This window comes from Monodelphis domestica, chromosome 3 (genome assembly GCF_027887165.1).
Source record: "Monodelphis domestica isolate mMonDom1 chromosome 3, mMonDom1.pri, whole genome shotgun sequence".
Taxonomy (NCBI): Eukaryota; Metazoa; Chordata; class Mammalia; order Didelphimorphia; family Didelphidae; genus Monodelphis; species Monodelphis domestica.
This window is the reverse complement of record NC_077229.1, coordinates 254,388,333-254,406,019: the sequence shown is the minus strand read 5'-3', so window position 1 is coordinate 254,406,019 and position 17,687 is coordinate 254,388,333. Positions and strand designations below refer to the sequence as shown.

General features: G+C 34.7%; 1 protein-coding gene across 15 annotated transcripts in view; it reads left to right on the top strand.

The window, feature by feature from the left end:
- Positions 1-17,687, top strand: part of LDLRAD4 (low density lipoprotein receptor class A domain containing 4) — a 637,530-nt gene that overhangs the window by 446,999 nt on the left and 172,844 nt on the right. Inside the window, exon 4 of one of the 15 annotated variants that reach the window (XM_056820777.1) lies at positions 9,857-9,987. The exons of the other annotated variants lie outside the window; for them this stretch is intronic. The gene's annotated coding sequence lies outside the window, so the exon portion shown is untranslated. The remainder of the gene's footprint in view (positions 1-9,856; positions 9,988-17,687) is intronic. 15 annotated transcript variants of the gene reach the window in all.

The window sequence follows — 17,687 nt, the reverse complement described above, 5'->3', positions numbered from 1 at the left end:
GCAAGTCACTTGACCCCAGTTGCCCAGCCATTATTTTCTTCTGCCTTGGAACCAATATTTAGTATCAATTCTAAGACAGAAGGTAAGGATTTTAAAAATATGTGTGCATATATAATATATAAATTAGAAATAAATAATAAATGATAAAATTGATATATGATAAATGATAAAAATAATGATAGAAATAAATGATAAAAATAATAAATGATAAAATAAATAAATAATAAATGATAAAATTTATATGTATATATTATCTCTATATATGAAAAATAAAAAAGATTTGCAAAGAGCTTTACCCTTGTTCTCACTCTTAATACTTACAGCCCAGCAAGATAGGTCCAATTATTGAACTCCTTTATTGCAGAGACTTTTTTTGGGGCCTTCCTTGTATACCTAGTGCTTGTCTCAGTGCCTGGCATGTAGAATGCAGTTAATAAATAAATAAATTGACAGGGTGAAAGAGGTTTAAGTGACTTGTCCAAGGTCCCATAATTTATAAGTATCTGAAATAGGATTTGAGCTCAATTCTTCCTGACTTCAAGTCCAGTTCTCCATGTAGCATGCCTTCTAGCTATGCTGTCACAAACTATCTCACAGTGTGGTTAGAAGACAGCACTTTGTAAACCTTAAAGAACAGGCACATGTGCTATTAGTAATGCTGTATTGTCTCTTTAAGAGTTACCTTCACATCCGGAACTTCCAGAACCTAAGACTAGCTTTGCTTCCCCCCATGCTTTATTTAAGTATAATCTCTAAGTGTTTATGGCATCATGTCATTGAAGAGACTTAATTTGTAACATAATTTGATAGCCCCCAAATTATAAAGAAATCAGATTAATCTAATATAAATCAGAGTAATGCCCAGTGTGGGCTTGAACTAATAATGACTGACTGGCAGTTGAAGATGGTGAAATGAAACATTTGATGATGAAATTAATAAGTATATAATTTAATTATATAAGTTTAAATATGATTTAAGTATGATCTGTGCCACTGCCAGATTATGTGTTACATTGTTTGTCCTTCATTCTTTGAAGAGGACCAATGACATTATGGTGTATAATGTCTTGACTTTCATGTGAATTGGATTTAAGTGAGGCAGAGCTGCAAAGTCATTAGCCTCAACTTAATCCTAAGAACAGATAACAGACTCTTGCTGCTATTATACAGCCTTCCTCACTTCCCCTGCCTTATTTTTTTTTTTTGCTGTATAATGGTTTTTTATTTTAAAATATTCTTTTTATTGCTATGATCCTGATAAGCATTAACAAATATGAACCCTTCTTCATTCAAAGAACAGAAAAAAGAGAAACCTCATATGAAATTTTGAATCTCCATTACACACAGCTTTAAAGACATATTTCAAATCTAACGTAGTAGTTCCAATACTGCTTTGTTGTCTGGGTCCCATTTTGCATTTTTTGCCTTTCTTATTTATATTTTGAAACGATTCATCAAAGTTCTTTTCTTTTTATATATGATTATCCTTAACCATACTTTCTTTTTTTTTTAAACCCTTATCTTCCATCTTAGAGTCAATACTGTGTATTGGTTCCAAGGTGAAAGATTGATAAGGACTAGGGAATGGAGGTTAAGTGACTTGCCCGAGTCACACACCTAGGAAGAGTCTAAGTTCAAATTTGAACCCAGGACCTCCCATCTCTAGGTATGGTCTCAATTTACTGAACCACCTTGCTGCCTCCCCCAATTCTTTTCCAAACTGTCCTATTCAACAAGAAGCTAATAATCTTTAAAAAAAAATTTCCCCTTTCTTCCATCTTTCTCCTGTTCCTCAAGAAGGTATGCATTTTGATAGAGACTGTACATATATTATTATGTAATACATATTTCTCTCTTTGTCATATTGTGAGACAAGATATATATTCCTTACACAAGAGAAAAATGCATGGAGGAAATAAAGTGAAGAATGGTATATTTCCAATCTGTTATCAGACTCCATCAGCTCATTCTATGGCAGTGGATATCCTTTTTTTTTTTATCATGAGTCCTTTGGAGTTGTCCTGCATCCTTCCATTGTTGATAATAGAATGGCTGAACAAGTTCTGTTTATATGATTGTAATAGAACATTATTGGACCATAAGAATGACAAATGCGATAATTAAAGAAAAACCCTGAGAAGATTTAAAAAATAAAATAAAATAAAGGAATGCAAAGTGAAGTGAGCAGAACCAAGAAAACATTGAATGTAATAATAACAATAATATGTGATGATTAAGTGTGAATGATTTATCTGTTATCCACAAAGCAACTATCTTTAAAGGAATTGACACAAGTAAGGGAATTGAGCAGTAGAGACTAGAAAAATGTGTGGTGGGTAGGCTCTAGATAGTGTGTGGCTTCCTATATTATAGGGATAGTGACTGAACATATAATTTCATTATAGAGGGAATCCCCAACCTGAGGAACCCTCTCTCAATAGAAATTGGCAACTTCTCATAAATTAAGATAGTAACGAATTTCCTAGAGCAGTGAAAAATTCTCATTGCTCTAGACAATTCTTAGATGGCTTAAGTAGGTTATACTGCCAAAATGTGTCAGAGGCAGTGCTTGAACCTGGGTCTTCCTTGCTCTGAAGCTTCCTTTTTATCCACTATGCCCTGTTGCTTCTTTTCCTCTCTTAATAGAGTAGTTAAATTTGTTTATATTGAATTTATTTATAACAATTACATGAATGATCGATCCAGATCTTAGTAGCTCTTGAGAACCAATTGTTAAATTTTCAGTGTGAGCATTTACACCTCATGTTTTGATTGTCTAGACTTAAAGTGGTAGAGAAAATGTTAACAGGGCAGACTGAACTTAAAAACGTGACGTGTGTTTTTTGAAGAGATGATTATTAAACATTTATCCACATAGTTCTGTTCATATTCCTCTCTACTAAAAACTCCCCATCTTATTGCAAGCAGTCATTGAATGTGTCTAGTTAAGCTAAATGTCACCGTATTTTGGTCATTTCTTTTCTTTCTTACTCAGATGACTAATTCTAACATCTTTGATGACCTGACGAAAGGGAGCTTCCCTGTTGGAGGCAGGACTTGAGACTCAAATTTAGATGATTTTCTGTTAAATCCTTTTACATAAGGTGGCCCTCTGGTTCTGTACACACATGCACAACTTGGCTAGAAGATGCTGCTTGTTACTCAGATGAGAATGGCTCTTGGGTCTCTTGGGTATTAGTAAACTTATAATCTCTGGAATAGGTATATTTAGATCCCCCAAAGATAGGGACTTGGGTTCCTTTTGAATGCAATTTGGATTCTTTTGTTTTCTATGTTTTGTATAAAATAGTTTAATCATCTTTGCAGTTAGCACTGCACATTGATACTTTCTCAGTTTCATTGACTAATTTTGTGTAACTCATAGTCCCCTTGCTAAATGGAATACTTGAGTGATTCTTCCTTGAACAGTGTTAGAAACTAATGACTATCAAATTCAATTAGAGCAAATTGAGGATTGATTTTATTTAGTGTTTTCTCTCCCTCTTGCTTCCAGTTATCTGTAACTGGATTCACATTTAATTTCATCGTCTTCAATTGTCTTTGCATCTGTCATTTGTTAGGTTCAATGCCACCCTGGGTGTTATTAATGTTATTTTAATCAGATTAATTTGATTTTTATATAGTTTGAAGATATGAAATTCTGTATGAAAATAGTTTTTTCAATGAGACAGTTCTATAAAGACCCAGAGTTCAAATTTCCCTGGCTTGATTTTTATATATTACCCTCCAAGAAAACTTTAAAACATAAATCTCATTTTATTTAAAAACTTTAGCAATGGTGCATTGAATTATCTGATGACTGGAGTTTATATGATATCTGACTATGGGCAATAGTTGTTTAGCTGCAATTTTTTGAAACTAATCAGGAGACTAAAAATGGCTAGCACAGCACCTTGTCATTGAATAAACTCAATAAATATTTATTGGATGATTGGTAAACAATTATCCTATGGCGGCCTCAAACATTTTTTTCTGTCTGCCTAATAGCCAGGCAGCAATCTAGTTCACTGGGGGGGACTGGTGGAGTACCTAAATGTGTTGATATATCTGAGAAGGCTAGACAACCATATCAGACCCTTTACCTTCATAAAAATGGTACTCTGCTGTGTAATCTCTGACTAATTTCCTTACTCACTACTTCTCCTACTTTCCTCACTCCGCACTGATCCTGGAATACTAGAGGATCAACCCATTCCCTGGCAACAAAGAGTTCTCCATTTTTTCCATGTCATGGATTTTTCCCATTTTCCCATGTCATGGATTCATTCATTTAATTCTTTAGAGTATTCTTTTTGCCTTGCCTAGAACAATATTGCCTTTTCTTAGATCACAGATACAAGAGCAAAGTGAATCAAAATTTGGACCTCTCTGATATTTACCTAAAAATTGGAAACCCTGTTAAAACCAGCACACCTTGACCCATAATATCTTTTTAACCCTATCAAAACTCCAAAATTTAATTTATTGAACATATATCTTTTAAACTTAATGGCTAAACACAGAAAGTAAAACACTGTGGAAAATCCAATGTAATGGACTTTGCTGCTAGTAGTAATGCAACAAGCCAGGACACTCCTGAAGGACTTATGTGAAAGAATGCTAACCACATTGAAAAAAAGAACTATGAGAGTAGAAATGCAAAAGAAGAACATATGACATCACTTATCACATGTATATATGGGTGTGTGATTTGGGGTTTAGGCTTTAGAAAAATCACTCTATAGCTAAAATGAATAATATGGAAATAGGTATCAAGTGATAACATTTGTACAATCCAGTGGAATTGCTTGTTGGATATGTGAGATGGGAGGGAAGAGAGGATGGAAAGAAATCATGTAAATATGGAAAAATATTTCAGAATTTAAAAAATTTAATGGCTAGACTCAGGTTTTCTGTGTTACATCTTGAACTCTATTTCTCTTTGGAACTCATTTCATTTGTTAGTACTTTATCTGGTGTAGATAGAATAGTCTTGTGGTGTTTGAATTTCCTTTTCCTTTATATTTGAGGGTTTTTCTCTTTTTGTCTTGCAGAATTTGTTGTTTGTTATCAGAACTGCTATTGTTTTGTATTTGTGGAAGTGATCTATGGATTTTTTTGATGGGCACTTTGTTTTCTGTGTTCAGAATTTCTGGGCAGTTTTGTTATATTATTTCTTGCATTGTGGTGGGGTTTTTTTCTCTTTTTTTTTTCTTATCCTTTTCTGAGAGATGTATGATCTTTAAGCTTTCAGTTAATATACTGTATTTTGAAATCTAAATGTTTTGCTTATAGGGAGATCATGTTTTATCAAAATTGTTTCTTTGCTTTTCTTCCAAAGCATCTTTCCCCTTTTTATTTGCATTCCCTATCAGTTTTCCATCTTTTGTTTCTTTGGTGAGATTGCTACTATAGATTCAAGTTTTCCTGCTTTGTCAATTAGCTTTACTGTTTAGGCCACAAATCCTGCTTTCATGATTCTTATTTCTCTTTTCAGAACTGTTTAGAAACATTCTATTGTGGTTTCATACTCTCCTGGGCGTCCATAGGATTCTTTGCCTCTTTGGGTGTTGATGCATTTTTCTTTGTCTTAGAATATTTATGCACTGATGTCTGGCCTCTTTTAGCTGATCTGGAGGCCATAATCCCTTTTTATTCACAGTTTATCCATTTATATTCAAGGTCTTTAATTGACTTTTCTTCCTCTTCAGATATTTGGTCATTATCTTTTCTCATCTTTCTATATTGTGCACGTTTTTCTTCTTTTTTAGTGGTTTCTCTGGGAACCATTTTAGTCTTCGACACTAGGCAATTCATGATTCACTGGCACTGGTCTCTGTCACAAGAGATTCTGGGAGTGGGGATGGGGAGAGGGAGACAGAGCTAGCCTTCATTGGTTATAGAAACTTTTGATTCAGGGATGCTTAATGGATCCACACAAGCTCTGGTATCCTGCAGTAGTTCCTTCTGTTTCTTAGTTCTGTAACTGAGTACTGTATTCCTCCGCAAACTTCTGCCTTTTGATTTCTGAGGCACTCAGAGAAGAAAGTATAGGCAGTGATGGATATGAGGGAGCAGAATTGAGTCCGGTTGCAAAATTGGGTTTGACTTGTGCAGCCTTGCTATGGTATATGGTTGTGGGGTGCTGAGTGAGCATGGTAGAGGTTAGAGACTAGCTTTCTCTGCATTAGTTCATTGGATTTTTACCTTGTTAGAGTTCTTGATGTCTCAGACAATGGAGATAGCTGAAAAGATGTAATCTTTTGCCCTTAATTCTCATTTTGGAGAGGCTTGAGAGGTTCTGAGGATGGGAGGGGAGCAAATAATAATTTGCCATCTTATTGGGCACATTGTCTAGAAGAACTTCAGAATGTACTTTAACTAGGTAGAATGAGGCCAATTTAAGCTGTAAGGTCTGATTCTAGATTCTATTTGGCCACCTTTTTCTTTTTTTTTTAAGGTTCATTTTCATTCTAAATGATCCTGTCTGCTTAGTCTAGATTCACATAAATGATATAAAACATTTCAAATTCTGTATACAGACCCATGTACTTTTTTCTTTTATTGTCTTAATTATATCTTAAAATAATTATGACTTTTATTACCTTAAAATTGGTAAAATTTTATATGGATCCTACAAAATGTGGTAAAATTGAAGCTTATTACCAGTACTATTGAGTCTGAGGTGATATATTCTCACATCTTTACTACTCCTCTTCATTTTCCTCTTCATCTTTCTCATCCTTCTAAAGATGGTATTAACAACAACAACAAAAAATAGATAGCAGAGAGCTTTAAGGCTTACAATGTGTTTTTATAAACATTCTGTTTTATCTTCACAACAGTCCTGGGAGGTAGATACTATTATTACCTACATTTCACAGATGAAGAAATTGAGGTTAGCCAGAGATTAAATGACTTGCCCAGGTTCCCACAGATATTAAATTTCTGAGATGAAATTTGAACTCATATCTTCCTAATTCTTGATCTGGTAGTTTAGCCATTGTGCCACCTTGTTGCAGTGATGTATCATCCCTCAGAAAGCCAAAATAAATTATAAAACAGGGAATTAAGTTCTTTTATCACTTAATGTCAGTTGTGTGACCCTGCATATCAGCCACAGTTTCCTCATATATAAAATCAGGCTGCTAGGTATTATCACCTGTGAAGATAAAGTGAGATAAGGTTTGCAAAGCACTTTGCAAATATTAAAGTGCCATATAACTGCTAGTACATTATTATTATTGTCATTTCTATTGTCATAGATCCTTTTGGGGGATCTTTGGGCAGTACCCTGTCCATGAGCAATTTGCAATTGTTGAATTTTGGCAAATTGAGCTTGCAGAATTTTTTGAGATATTTTCTTTCCTTACCTACCCATCATTGGGCATTGGTTGAAAAACAAAAATTTTATCAAATTTCTCCATCATGGAAGATAAATGTATCTTTATTAATCTTTGGTAGTGTTAACCCAGTTAACCCAGATTTTTTAACCTCCTCTTCCAAGTTGTCTCTGTGTTTGCCATTTAACATGTGTGTTGGTGTTTAGGATGGTGATTATTGTTGTTCCTTAATGTTCTCTATTTTTATACAATTAAGAAGAAATTAAATCACAGGAACGTTAAAGGGTCAGCTGTCATTAGAGAAGAAGCAAGCAGACAAAGGAAGAAACTGTAAATAGTCTTAAATTGTAGAAACACATTAGGCAACATGCATTCTTGGTGGATAACATTGACACATTTTTTTCTTCTATTTTTAGGAATACCAGCCTCTGTAATTATACCTGTTTTAAACAAAATAGAGTTCTTGCAGAGTGGCTTCCCTCGAAGAAGAAAAGATGAATGGTTCTGATTTGCTGTATTTTATATAGCTACCTTTAATCAGTAGCAGCGAACAGAACAGGACACACAAATTAGGTCTAGGTTATAGACACGTTTGTTGTCATTCTGATTGTTGGACATTGATCTCCAGCAGTGACAGTTGAGTTTGTCCCTGCAGGTGTGTAAACTATGAGAGAGACTTAAAATCCTAAGAAGCTGAGAAAACCCAGACAAACCAATTCTCATGTGGACTGGCACCCATCATTAAAAGCATGTGGCACTTTCTATAGGAGATGCACAATAGATTAGACTTAGTTTTTAGGGAACCTGCTGTTGATAATATCTAGGGTTGATAACTTTATACAGTTACCACAATATTTTACATAGTATTTTTATTTACAAAATAGAGGAAGGTAAGGAAATAAGCTTTGATATGCCAAAATATGCCAGGCAATATGCTAAATACTTTATAAATATTATTTATTTATATTATAATATTATCAATACTATTTCATCCTCACAACAACCCTGACAGGTGGTAAGTATTGTTATTATCATCATTTTATGGTTGAGGAAACCAAGGTTATGTGACTTACTGAGGGTCACACAGCTAGTATATGCCTGAGGTCTGTTTTGAATTCATTTTCCTGACTCAACGGCTAGCTGTTCTTCTTCACCAGCCATCTACTTCTTAATATATGGTCATTGAATTTCAGTTTGTTACATTTAAACTCAAATATAATTTTATTATCTTATTATAATACTCTTAGTAGGCTTAACAACTTGGGTGTTTAATTCCTACAATTTGTCGGTTATATCTCTCCCTTTTTTATCTTGACAATCCTTTTTTTAAAAAGTCAGTTATCTTTGTGAATTAAAGTAATAATTATATTCCGTAGTAATAGGGTATATACAAGTCTTCTGGTCCTAAAATCTTTTTTAAAATTATATTTAAATCACAACTGCTAGTAGTATTTGCATTTTGCAAGGAATTTTCTTAAAGGAAGTTGAAAATGTTATAGTTTTTGAAGAGAAGAGAAAGAGGGAGTGTGGTATAGGGACAGAGAAGGAAGGCTTTGCTTCTGAAGCAGAATCAAATTTGCACCATGTTTCTGAAAAGGGGTGGAGGGAAATAGAATAGAAGATGCCACAAAAGATATACCTTTAAAGAGATGTTATATAATTCACTGTTTATAACCACCAAACCCAGTTAGAATGTGAGCTCTCTTTATCTTAGAAGGAATAGATTTTATTTTAAAAGCAAGTCATAGACCTCTGTCATGCTGGGTGCTTTCCCATCTCTATTTACTTATCAACTGAGCATGAAAAACAATGAAATAGTGAACCAGATAAAATGTCTGCATCATTATTTCTAGCCCATCAAGGCAGGTTTTTTTTGTTGGGACAATCTAGAAACCTGGATTGCTCATAAATTGGAGAATAGCTGAATAAGTTGTGGTATGTGATTGTCATGGAATACTATTGTGCTATATAAGAAATTATGAGCAGGAGGATTTCAGAAAAACCTGGGGAGACATATGAACTAATGCAAAATAAGATGAGCAGAATCAGAACATTGTCCACAATAATAGCAATATTGTATGTTGAACAACTGTAAGTGACCTAGTTATTCTCAGCAGTAGAGTGATCCAAGACAATTCCAATGACTCAAGATGAAAAATACCAAACGCTTCCAGAGAAAGAATTGATGGAGTTCACATGCAGACCAATACATACTATGTTGCACTTTCTTCTTTCTTTTTTTGGGGGGAGAGTGTTGTTCAAGAATAGGGGAAAATGTTTTACTATGTTTTACATGTAAAATATATATCAGATTGCTTATCATGTCAGGGATGGGGAGTTAAGGTAGGAGGGAGGGAGATAATCTGGTACTCAAGATAAAAAAATAGAAAACATGTGAATGACAAAAAGAGGACTTCCAAGGATTAAGAGAAATAGTCACTTTTAGGCATAGTACTTAGGGGTTAGCCCACAGACCACACATGTTCTTCCCCAAAATCTACCTCTTGTTCCAGATACTCTATGAATCTACAGCCTCTCAAAACTATAGCTTTCATCTGTAGTACAAGAAATATTGAATATGAATACTTCACAGAAACATGAGAAGACTTATATGAATGACACAAACGGAAGTAAACAGAATCAGGTAAATAACATGTACAATGAACATAACTATGTAGATAGAAAGAACCCCATTCCCCCCACCAAAAAAAAAAAAGAAAAGAAAGCAAATAGTATTATAATGAACAAACTTGGCCCTAGAGGCAGATTAAGAAAATGCATGTTTTTTTTTGGAGCAGCTAAGTGGCACAATATAGAGAGGGCTGGGACTAGCATCAGGAGTACCTAATTCCAATCTGGCCTCATATACTTCCTAGATGTTTGACCCTGGTCAAGTCACTTAATCCCATTTGCCTAGCCTTTGAACTTCTTAGAGATGATACTGGGACAGAAAGTAAAGGTTTAAAAAAAAGAAGAAAAAGAAAATGAATCTTTGTTGATTCCTTGCACAGGTGGGAGACTTTGGGTACACCTTATCCTTCTTTTTTTTTTGGTTCATTTTGCTGAACTAAGGAATGGTTCTGGGTAGGGAAGGAGGAAAGAAAGTATGAAATAAATGGAATATAAAGACAAACAATTTCAATTAAAGTAAGATACATATTTTTAAAAAATAAAAGTCATGAATAAATAGCTTTGATAGAAATATGGACAAGCTCAATTTCTTAAAATTAGCTGATAAAGAGATTTTCCATTAAGGAAGAAAAAAGTATTCCTAAATCATATAGCTTATAAACCCACCCCCACTGATATGTTTATGACTTAGACTGTCTTATTAGAACAATATACATAAGAAAGTCCCAGGCACTCTGCCATCATATTCATTTCTAAGTACCACATTTTAAGTGTGACACTGAACCATTCACAAACACTTTTCCACATGGCACTAATTACCAACACATTTATACTTTGGGTCTGATGGCTTCTTCCCAGCATTTTTTTTCACAGAGAGATATCTGGAGGCTTAAAGTTGTGTCTCATGTACCCACACGATATAGATATGTATATCTATACGTGTGAGTGTATATAAATAGTATGTTGATAAATATATATAAAAATAGTCATGATTATGTTTATATTTATTTTATATTATAGATATATTTGGATACTTTATATTATAAAATATTCTATATAAATATAACAAATAATATATCCTATGTAAATTATATACATAATAATATTTTGTTATATATTTACATATATTTATATTATATTTAAAATATTATCTATAAATATATAAACATGATCATCATATATACCAGATCATTTATGTGAATATATTTATTTATGTACACACACAAAGAGGAACACACAAATAGTCATCAGTATTCTATAAAAGTCTGAATATAGATGCCCATTATGTAGGCACTGGCATAGGACCAAGGGCCAAAATTTCTCTGGCCAATAACAATGGAAGGAGCTGCTTGCTTTTACATGGTCTTAGAACCTATTCTCCACGCATCCAAGTTGGAGTCAACTTCAAGAATCTGCAATCAGATACACTTCTTTTCACTCACTCTAGACAGGGAATCAGTCTCAAGGAGCTACATTCAGATAACCATAAGCCATCAACTGATTTTTGTTGTTTTCTTTTCCATTTCCTCTCTATTCTACAGGCTCAATAACTACCCTTCTTTTATCACAGACATACCAGGGGACTGGATCACCTTCCCTTTAACAAAAACTCATCCTGTTAGACAAAAGAAATATGGAAGAAGTTCTGTGAATATCCTGGGAGAATAATGAATGATTATGGAGAGCTGTATCCTGCCTTGCCTACTGGCAGTATTCTAACCCTTAACAATGATAAGGATATTCAATTCATTCAGTAGAAGGGTTGGTTGAAAGAATTACCAAGTTTAGTTTAGGGAAGAGAAAGCTTAGTGAGGACATTATAGCTGTCTTCAGATATTTGAAGGGCTGTCATATAGAAAAGATCCATTTATTTCTAGAGCCTTCCCTTTATTGATTATTTCCAATTTATCCTATAGTTAAACTTGTTTGTACACAATTGTTTGTACATTATTGTCTCTTCCATTAGGCTGTGAGCTCCTTGATATTTAGGGTCTATCTTTTGCCTTTCTTAAGTACTTCTAGTGCTTTGTATACCCCCACCCCCACCCCTGGCACATCATAGGCACTTAATAAATGTTTATTGACCTTAAAAATATTTATTGTTCTTCTAACTGATCCCAAAGTTCAGAACCAAGAGCAATGATTGAAATGTTCAGAGAAGCAGATTTCAGCCTGATAGAAGAACATACTCATAACAGAGCTGTCTAAAAGTAGAAAGGGCTGTCTTGGGAGCTAATATACTCTCTGTTGCTGGAAGTCTTTAAGCCAAGGGTTCTTAATCTTTTTGTGTGTCATGTATCCCTTGAGCAGTCTGGTAAAGCCTATGGACTCCTTCTGAGAATAATGTTTTTAAATGAATAAAATAAAATATGTAAGATTACAAAAGAAGTCAATTATATTGAGATTTAGTTGTAATTTTTTAAAAGTTCATTGTCCCTAGGTTAAGAACACTTTCCTTAAGAAAAGAATGTATGACCATTTATTAAAGATATTTTTAGAAGGCTTGGTTGGACTAGATGACCTCTGAAATCCTTTCCCACTCTGAAATTCTATGATTCCTTTATAAAAGTCACATGGAATTATGTTTCAGTTGTCTTCCCCATACTATCTTGTAAGGGTCACAAGAAACCTTATTATTGGGAAAAATCCTAAAATATTGAACTTGTGCCTTGGGGCTGTACCCATTGGCCAAGGACAGGATGATCATTCCCTATCTGACCGTAACTCTAACTCTTCCTCTCAAAAATGCATTAATTCATCATTTTTTTCCTTTCCCATAATAAAAATAATACCTCATACCTATATAGCAATTTAAGATTTGCAAAGTGCAAATAGATATTATCTATCCTATTTGATCTTAGGTAAGCAAACTAACCAATAATAGGATTGAAAGTCCTTTGCTTCATTCTATTGTGATTTTCATGTTATTCTATGACTGCTTCAGTCTAATAACAAGAATGTTTGTATTGTAAACTTCCTAAATAGAAAGAATTGTTCTGCATTTTTGTCATGAACCTTTATTTGAGAATTTTGGTAGGAGACATTAACTGTCTTGTTAGGCATATTTACACAATTAATCTACTTTGTAATTGTATTCAGGTATAAAAATTGCTGTTAGGGAAGTTTGTTCTAGGTCTTCCTGACCATAGGCTTGGTGCTTTATCTCCTGTACCACCCAGCTGCCTGAACCTCACACCCCAGTGCTTTCCCTCCCTTCCACTGTGCTCTCTATAATGCCTGCTTCAAAGGCAACACACTACATTTCATCTTTAATCTTTTCTTTATTACTCCTCCTATCTTCTTGCACTCACTAAGACCTGGCTTTCTCCTGATGACATAACGTCTCTGGCTGCTCTTCTGAGTGCTGGTCATACTTCTGACTCTTTGGCCATGATGAGGGAGTTGGCTTATTCCCCAAGACCACTTTCCTCTACCTCTAACTCTCAGTACCATCTCCTCCTTTGAGGTCCATTTAGTCTGTATTTTATCCATCTCATCAAGCAATTGTCTATAGACCTCAAGGACACTCCTCTTCCTTCCTCGGTGAGTTTAGAACCTGGCCCCCAGTCTTTCCTTCTTAACTCTTATTCTCATCATAGCATGCCAGCATAAATGTTGGTATTCCATCAAATATTCTAATTTCCCAGTTTTTTAGTTTACTCTTTTCCCATGAACTAGACCCCTTTTCCCCTTCTAGCTACCCACAGAAATACTTATAACCTTCATCTTGCTATGCCTCACAAGTTTTCCAAAGCCATGTTCATAATCTCTAAAATTCCTTTATCTGATCATAATCTGTGTCATTCCACCTCTCCTTCCACTTGCAGCTCCAAATCCTGTTCTGTCCTGGTCCCCATCTTACCTTTCAGACTGCTTCTGCTCTAATTCTTTTGTTGATTCTTTATTCAAGTTATGACCCTTAATTGCGAGTGTCCCTCAAGACTCTTTCCTAGACCCTCTTTTTTCTCTCCCCAAACTATTATTGGGTGATCTCATCAGCTCCCACCATTTAAATTCTCCTCTCTATGTAAATGACTCTTAAATCTTCTTATTCATCCCTAACCCCTCTCTGGACTCCAAATATTCAACACCAACTGACTATTTGATATCTCTAATGAGATATCTCCTAGACATCATAAACTCAACATGTCTAAAACTGAACGTAACTTTTCCCCCTATAAATCCTCTTTTCCCCAAGTCTTCTGTTGTTGTTAAGAGTACCAACATCTTCCCAGTTGTTCATTTTCCCAGATCCTCTTTATTCAATTGGTTGTCAAGTTGTGTCATTTCTACCTTCATAATATCTCTTTATGATACTGCCACCACTCGGGTACAGGCCCTCCTAACCTCACACCTGGACTACTGTCAATAAAGTAATCTTCTGGTATTTTTCCCTACCTCTTTTCATTCCAATAAATCCTCAACTCAACTGTCTCATCTTTCCAAAATGAAAATCTAACGATAACACAGCCCAGTCAAAAAATTCCAGTGACTCCCTAATGCCTTCAGAATCAAATATAAAATTATTTAGCTGGCTTTTAAATCTCTTTATACCCTGACCCCTTCCTTCCTTTTAAGTCTTTTTACACTTTATTTTCTTCCACATGACTCTGGTCTTCTTGTAGGTTCTTAAATATACTTCTCTGTCTGATTGCAAGCTTTTTTACTGTCTCTTCCTCCTCTCCACCTCCTAGCTTCCCTGACTTCTTTCAAGTCTCACCTTCTGCAAGAAGGCTTTCTTAGTCTTCCTTAAACTTAATGCCTTCTCTATGAAAATACCCCAAATTGATCTTGCATGTATCTTGTTTGTACCTGGTTATTTGAATGTTGCCTTCCCCATAGACTATGGGTGTCTGAGATCAGGGATTGATTTTTATCTTTCTTTATATCCCCAGGATGTAGTGCCATGACTGGCATAAAGAAGTTGCTTAATAAATACTAGTTGTCTGGCTGACATTTTCTTCTTGCTCTCAGCGGAGTCCTGAGATAATCAACAAGTTCCTGAAACTCCACAGTATAATGGTTTATTTTTACTGTTATCCTTTTGTATTAGATGCTATGTGTATAGTACAAAAGAGCACAGGTAGTAGAAACTTCATGATCTCAATTATCCAAAATTATTATTTCATATATTCTGCTATTGTAGAATATTAGGAATAGAAGTTATTGAATCTGTTTTTCAGAAAGCCAGACTAACATGATCTTTTTTCCTTTTTTTTTTGTAAACATAGAACTAGGTGATGATTACAAATTCTGAGAGACTGATTCAGGGTAAGAAAATTAATTTTTTCATCAGACTAGCCGTAACCCATAAATTAATTGTTCATTGGTCTCTGTGGGTGATCAAAGACAAAGACATTCAGCATTTTGAGTCATTAAATGCAATTTTAAAAGCTTATTATTCAGCCCTCCACTAGACATCTCTAATTGGGAATCCCTAATGAGGAGGAGGAATGATTTTTCTATAGTGCCTTCCTTATTCCTTCATGGTGATGGGAGTCATGGCTGGCCATAAGATTCCTCATTCCACTAGCCTTGGTATTCAAGATGGGAAGATCAAATTAGGGTCTGGTTAAGTTTTGACTTCCATAGTTCACTTCAGTGAGGGACCCAAGGATGCTGTCCTCTGCCCTCAGACATACATGACTTAAGCTACTTCTTATTTACAAAATAAGGTGCAACTCACAAGCTCTATTTCAGTTTAGAAGATGCTTTGGGACAATAAATGTAAGAGGTCAGGACAAAGGAATGAAGAAAGAGGCTCGAAGCACAAACCAATCTTTAATTAGAAAATTATACCGAGCATTACTTAGGGGGAAAATACATATTAGAAATAAATCTTCCCAATCAGCAAATAACCCGAGTTTGAGCTTCAGGTAGCTTCATTTTATTCCAGGGTTTTGAATAATTAGTTTTTAGTCTATGTGGAAAGGACAGTCTAAGAGACAAAAGGAATGGATTTAAGAGCAAGCCCTGCCTCTTGCTAGTTATATGGCAAATCATTTGACTTCTTGGAGTCTCAGTTTCCTTCTCTGTAAAAGGAAGGAGTTAGGTGGTACAGTGAATAGAGCAGAAGACTTGACTTCAGAAAGACTCATCTTCCTGAGTTCAAATCTAGCCTCAGATATTTATTTATTAGCTGTATGACCCCGGGCAATAATAATCTGATTTGCCTCAGTTTTCTCATCTCTAAAATGAGCTGAAGAAAGAATTGCAATCTGCTCTAGTACCATTGTTAAGAAAACCCTAAAAGGTGTCACAAAGAGTCAGACTCCACTGAAAAAAATGACTAAACAGTAAAAAGGAGGAGACTTTCTAAGACCATACACTTTAGAGGAGATGCTGATTGGCATTGATAAAAGGAGTTCCTTCTCCCAAAACAAAAGTTCTCCTAGATTAATGAAATCATAGGATTGTTTTAAAAAATGAGGGAAATTGGCAAAATGATCTCTAAGATCCCTTCTAGCTATAAAATTCTGTAATTACAGATTCTATTTTTGAACATTAGCAAAGTTCCTGGCTTTCTTGTTTGCTAATATGACTATTTAGCTTTTGACTCTATTTTACTTTTGGTAATGAGAACTGAACCAAGTTAAGTTGTTGTTTTAAAGAAATCCCACATTATTTTTGGAGCAACCTAGCTGTTAATCCTATTGCCATCTTTCATTTTTTCCTCTTTCCTTTTTCTCTCAGTTCTTCTCAGAGGCCCAATTTATATGTATTTATTAAGTGGTACCAAGTGTTTTATTAAATGGTTAGTATCTTAAAAGTAATTAAAAAAACCCTTACCTTCCATCTTAGAATCTATACTCTGTGTTGGTTCCAAGGCAGAAGAGTGGCAAGGGCTAGGCAATGGGGGTAAAGTTACTTGTCTAGGGTCACACAGCTAGGAAGTGTCTGAAGCCAGATTTGAACCTAGGACCTCCTGTCTCTAGACCTGACTCTCAATCCACTGTGCTACCCAGTTGCCCCCTTTAAAAGTAATTTTTAAATGAAATCTGTTTTTATATGATGTGATTTACCTAATTGTAAGTTTCATGGTCTTGAATCTCAGCACCTGCCTAAAGAGAGGGAAAGGAATAAACATTTATTAAGCATCTACTATGTGTTGGAACTTTGCTAAGTGCTTTTACAACATTATTTTATTTTATTTATTATCATCTTCATTTTACAGTTGAAGAAATTGAAATAGGAAGGAGGTTAAGTAATTTGTCCCAGGTCACACAGCTGGTTTTATGAGACTGGACTTGAACTCAGATTTTCCTAAAAGTTCAGATTGAGCACTTTATCCACTGGGTTACCTAGGCAACTCTACCTACCATAATCTGTATCCTCACCACCAGAATGATGGCATATAAACCAAGAGGGACAGGACAGGACCTGTGATACCTAAGTTTCAATGGCCCATATCCTAAATGTTTTTATTTGCTCTCGTCTTTCATGGTATAGCAACATTTTTTGCCCCCTTAGTTCAGCCAGAATCTTGAAGCCCACCATAATGAAGGAATGATTCTGAAAATTTTTGGAATTTTAAAAGTTTTTGTTTATTTTTACAATCTTTTTTTATACTACCTGTAGGATACATTGCCCTTTCCCCCACAGATACACAGATATTTCTTTCAAAAAAGTCCTGTATGGCATACATCCATTTAAAAAATTAAAGTTAAATTTGTTTTGAGAATTTTAAAACATTTCTTTAGATAATTGAAAACA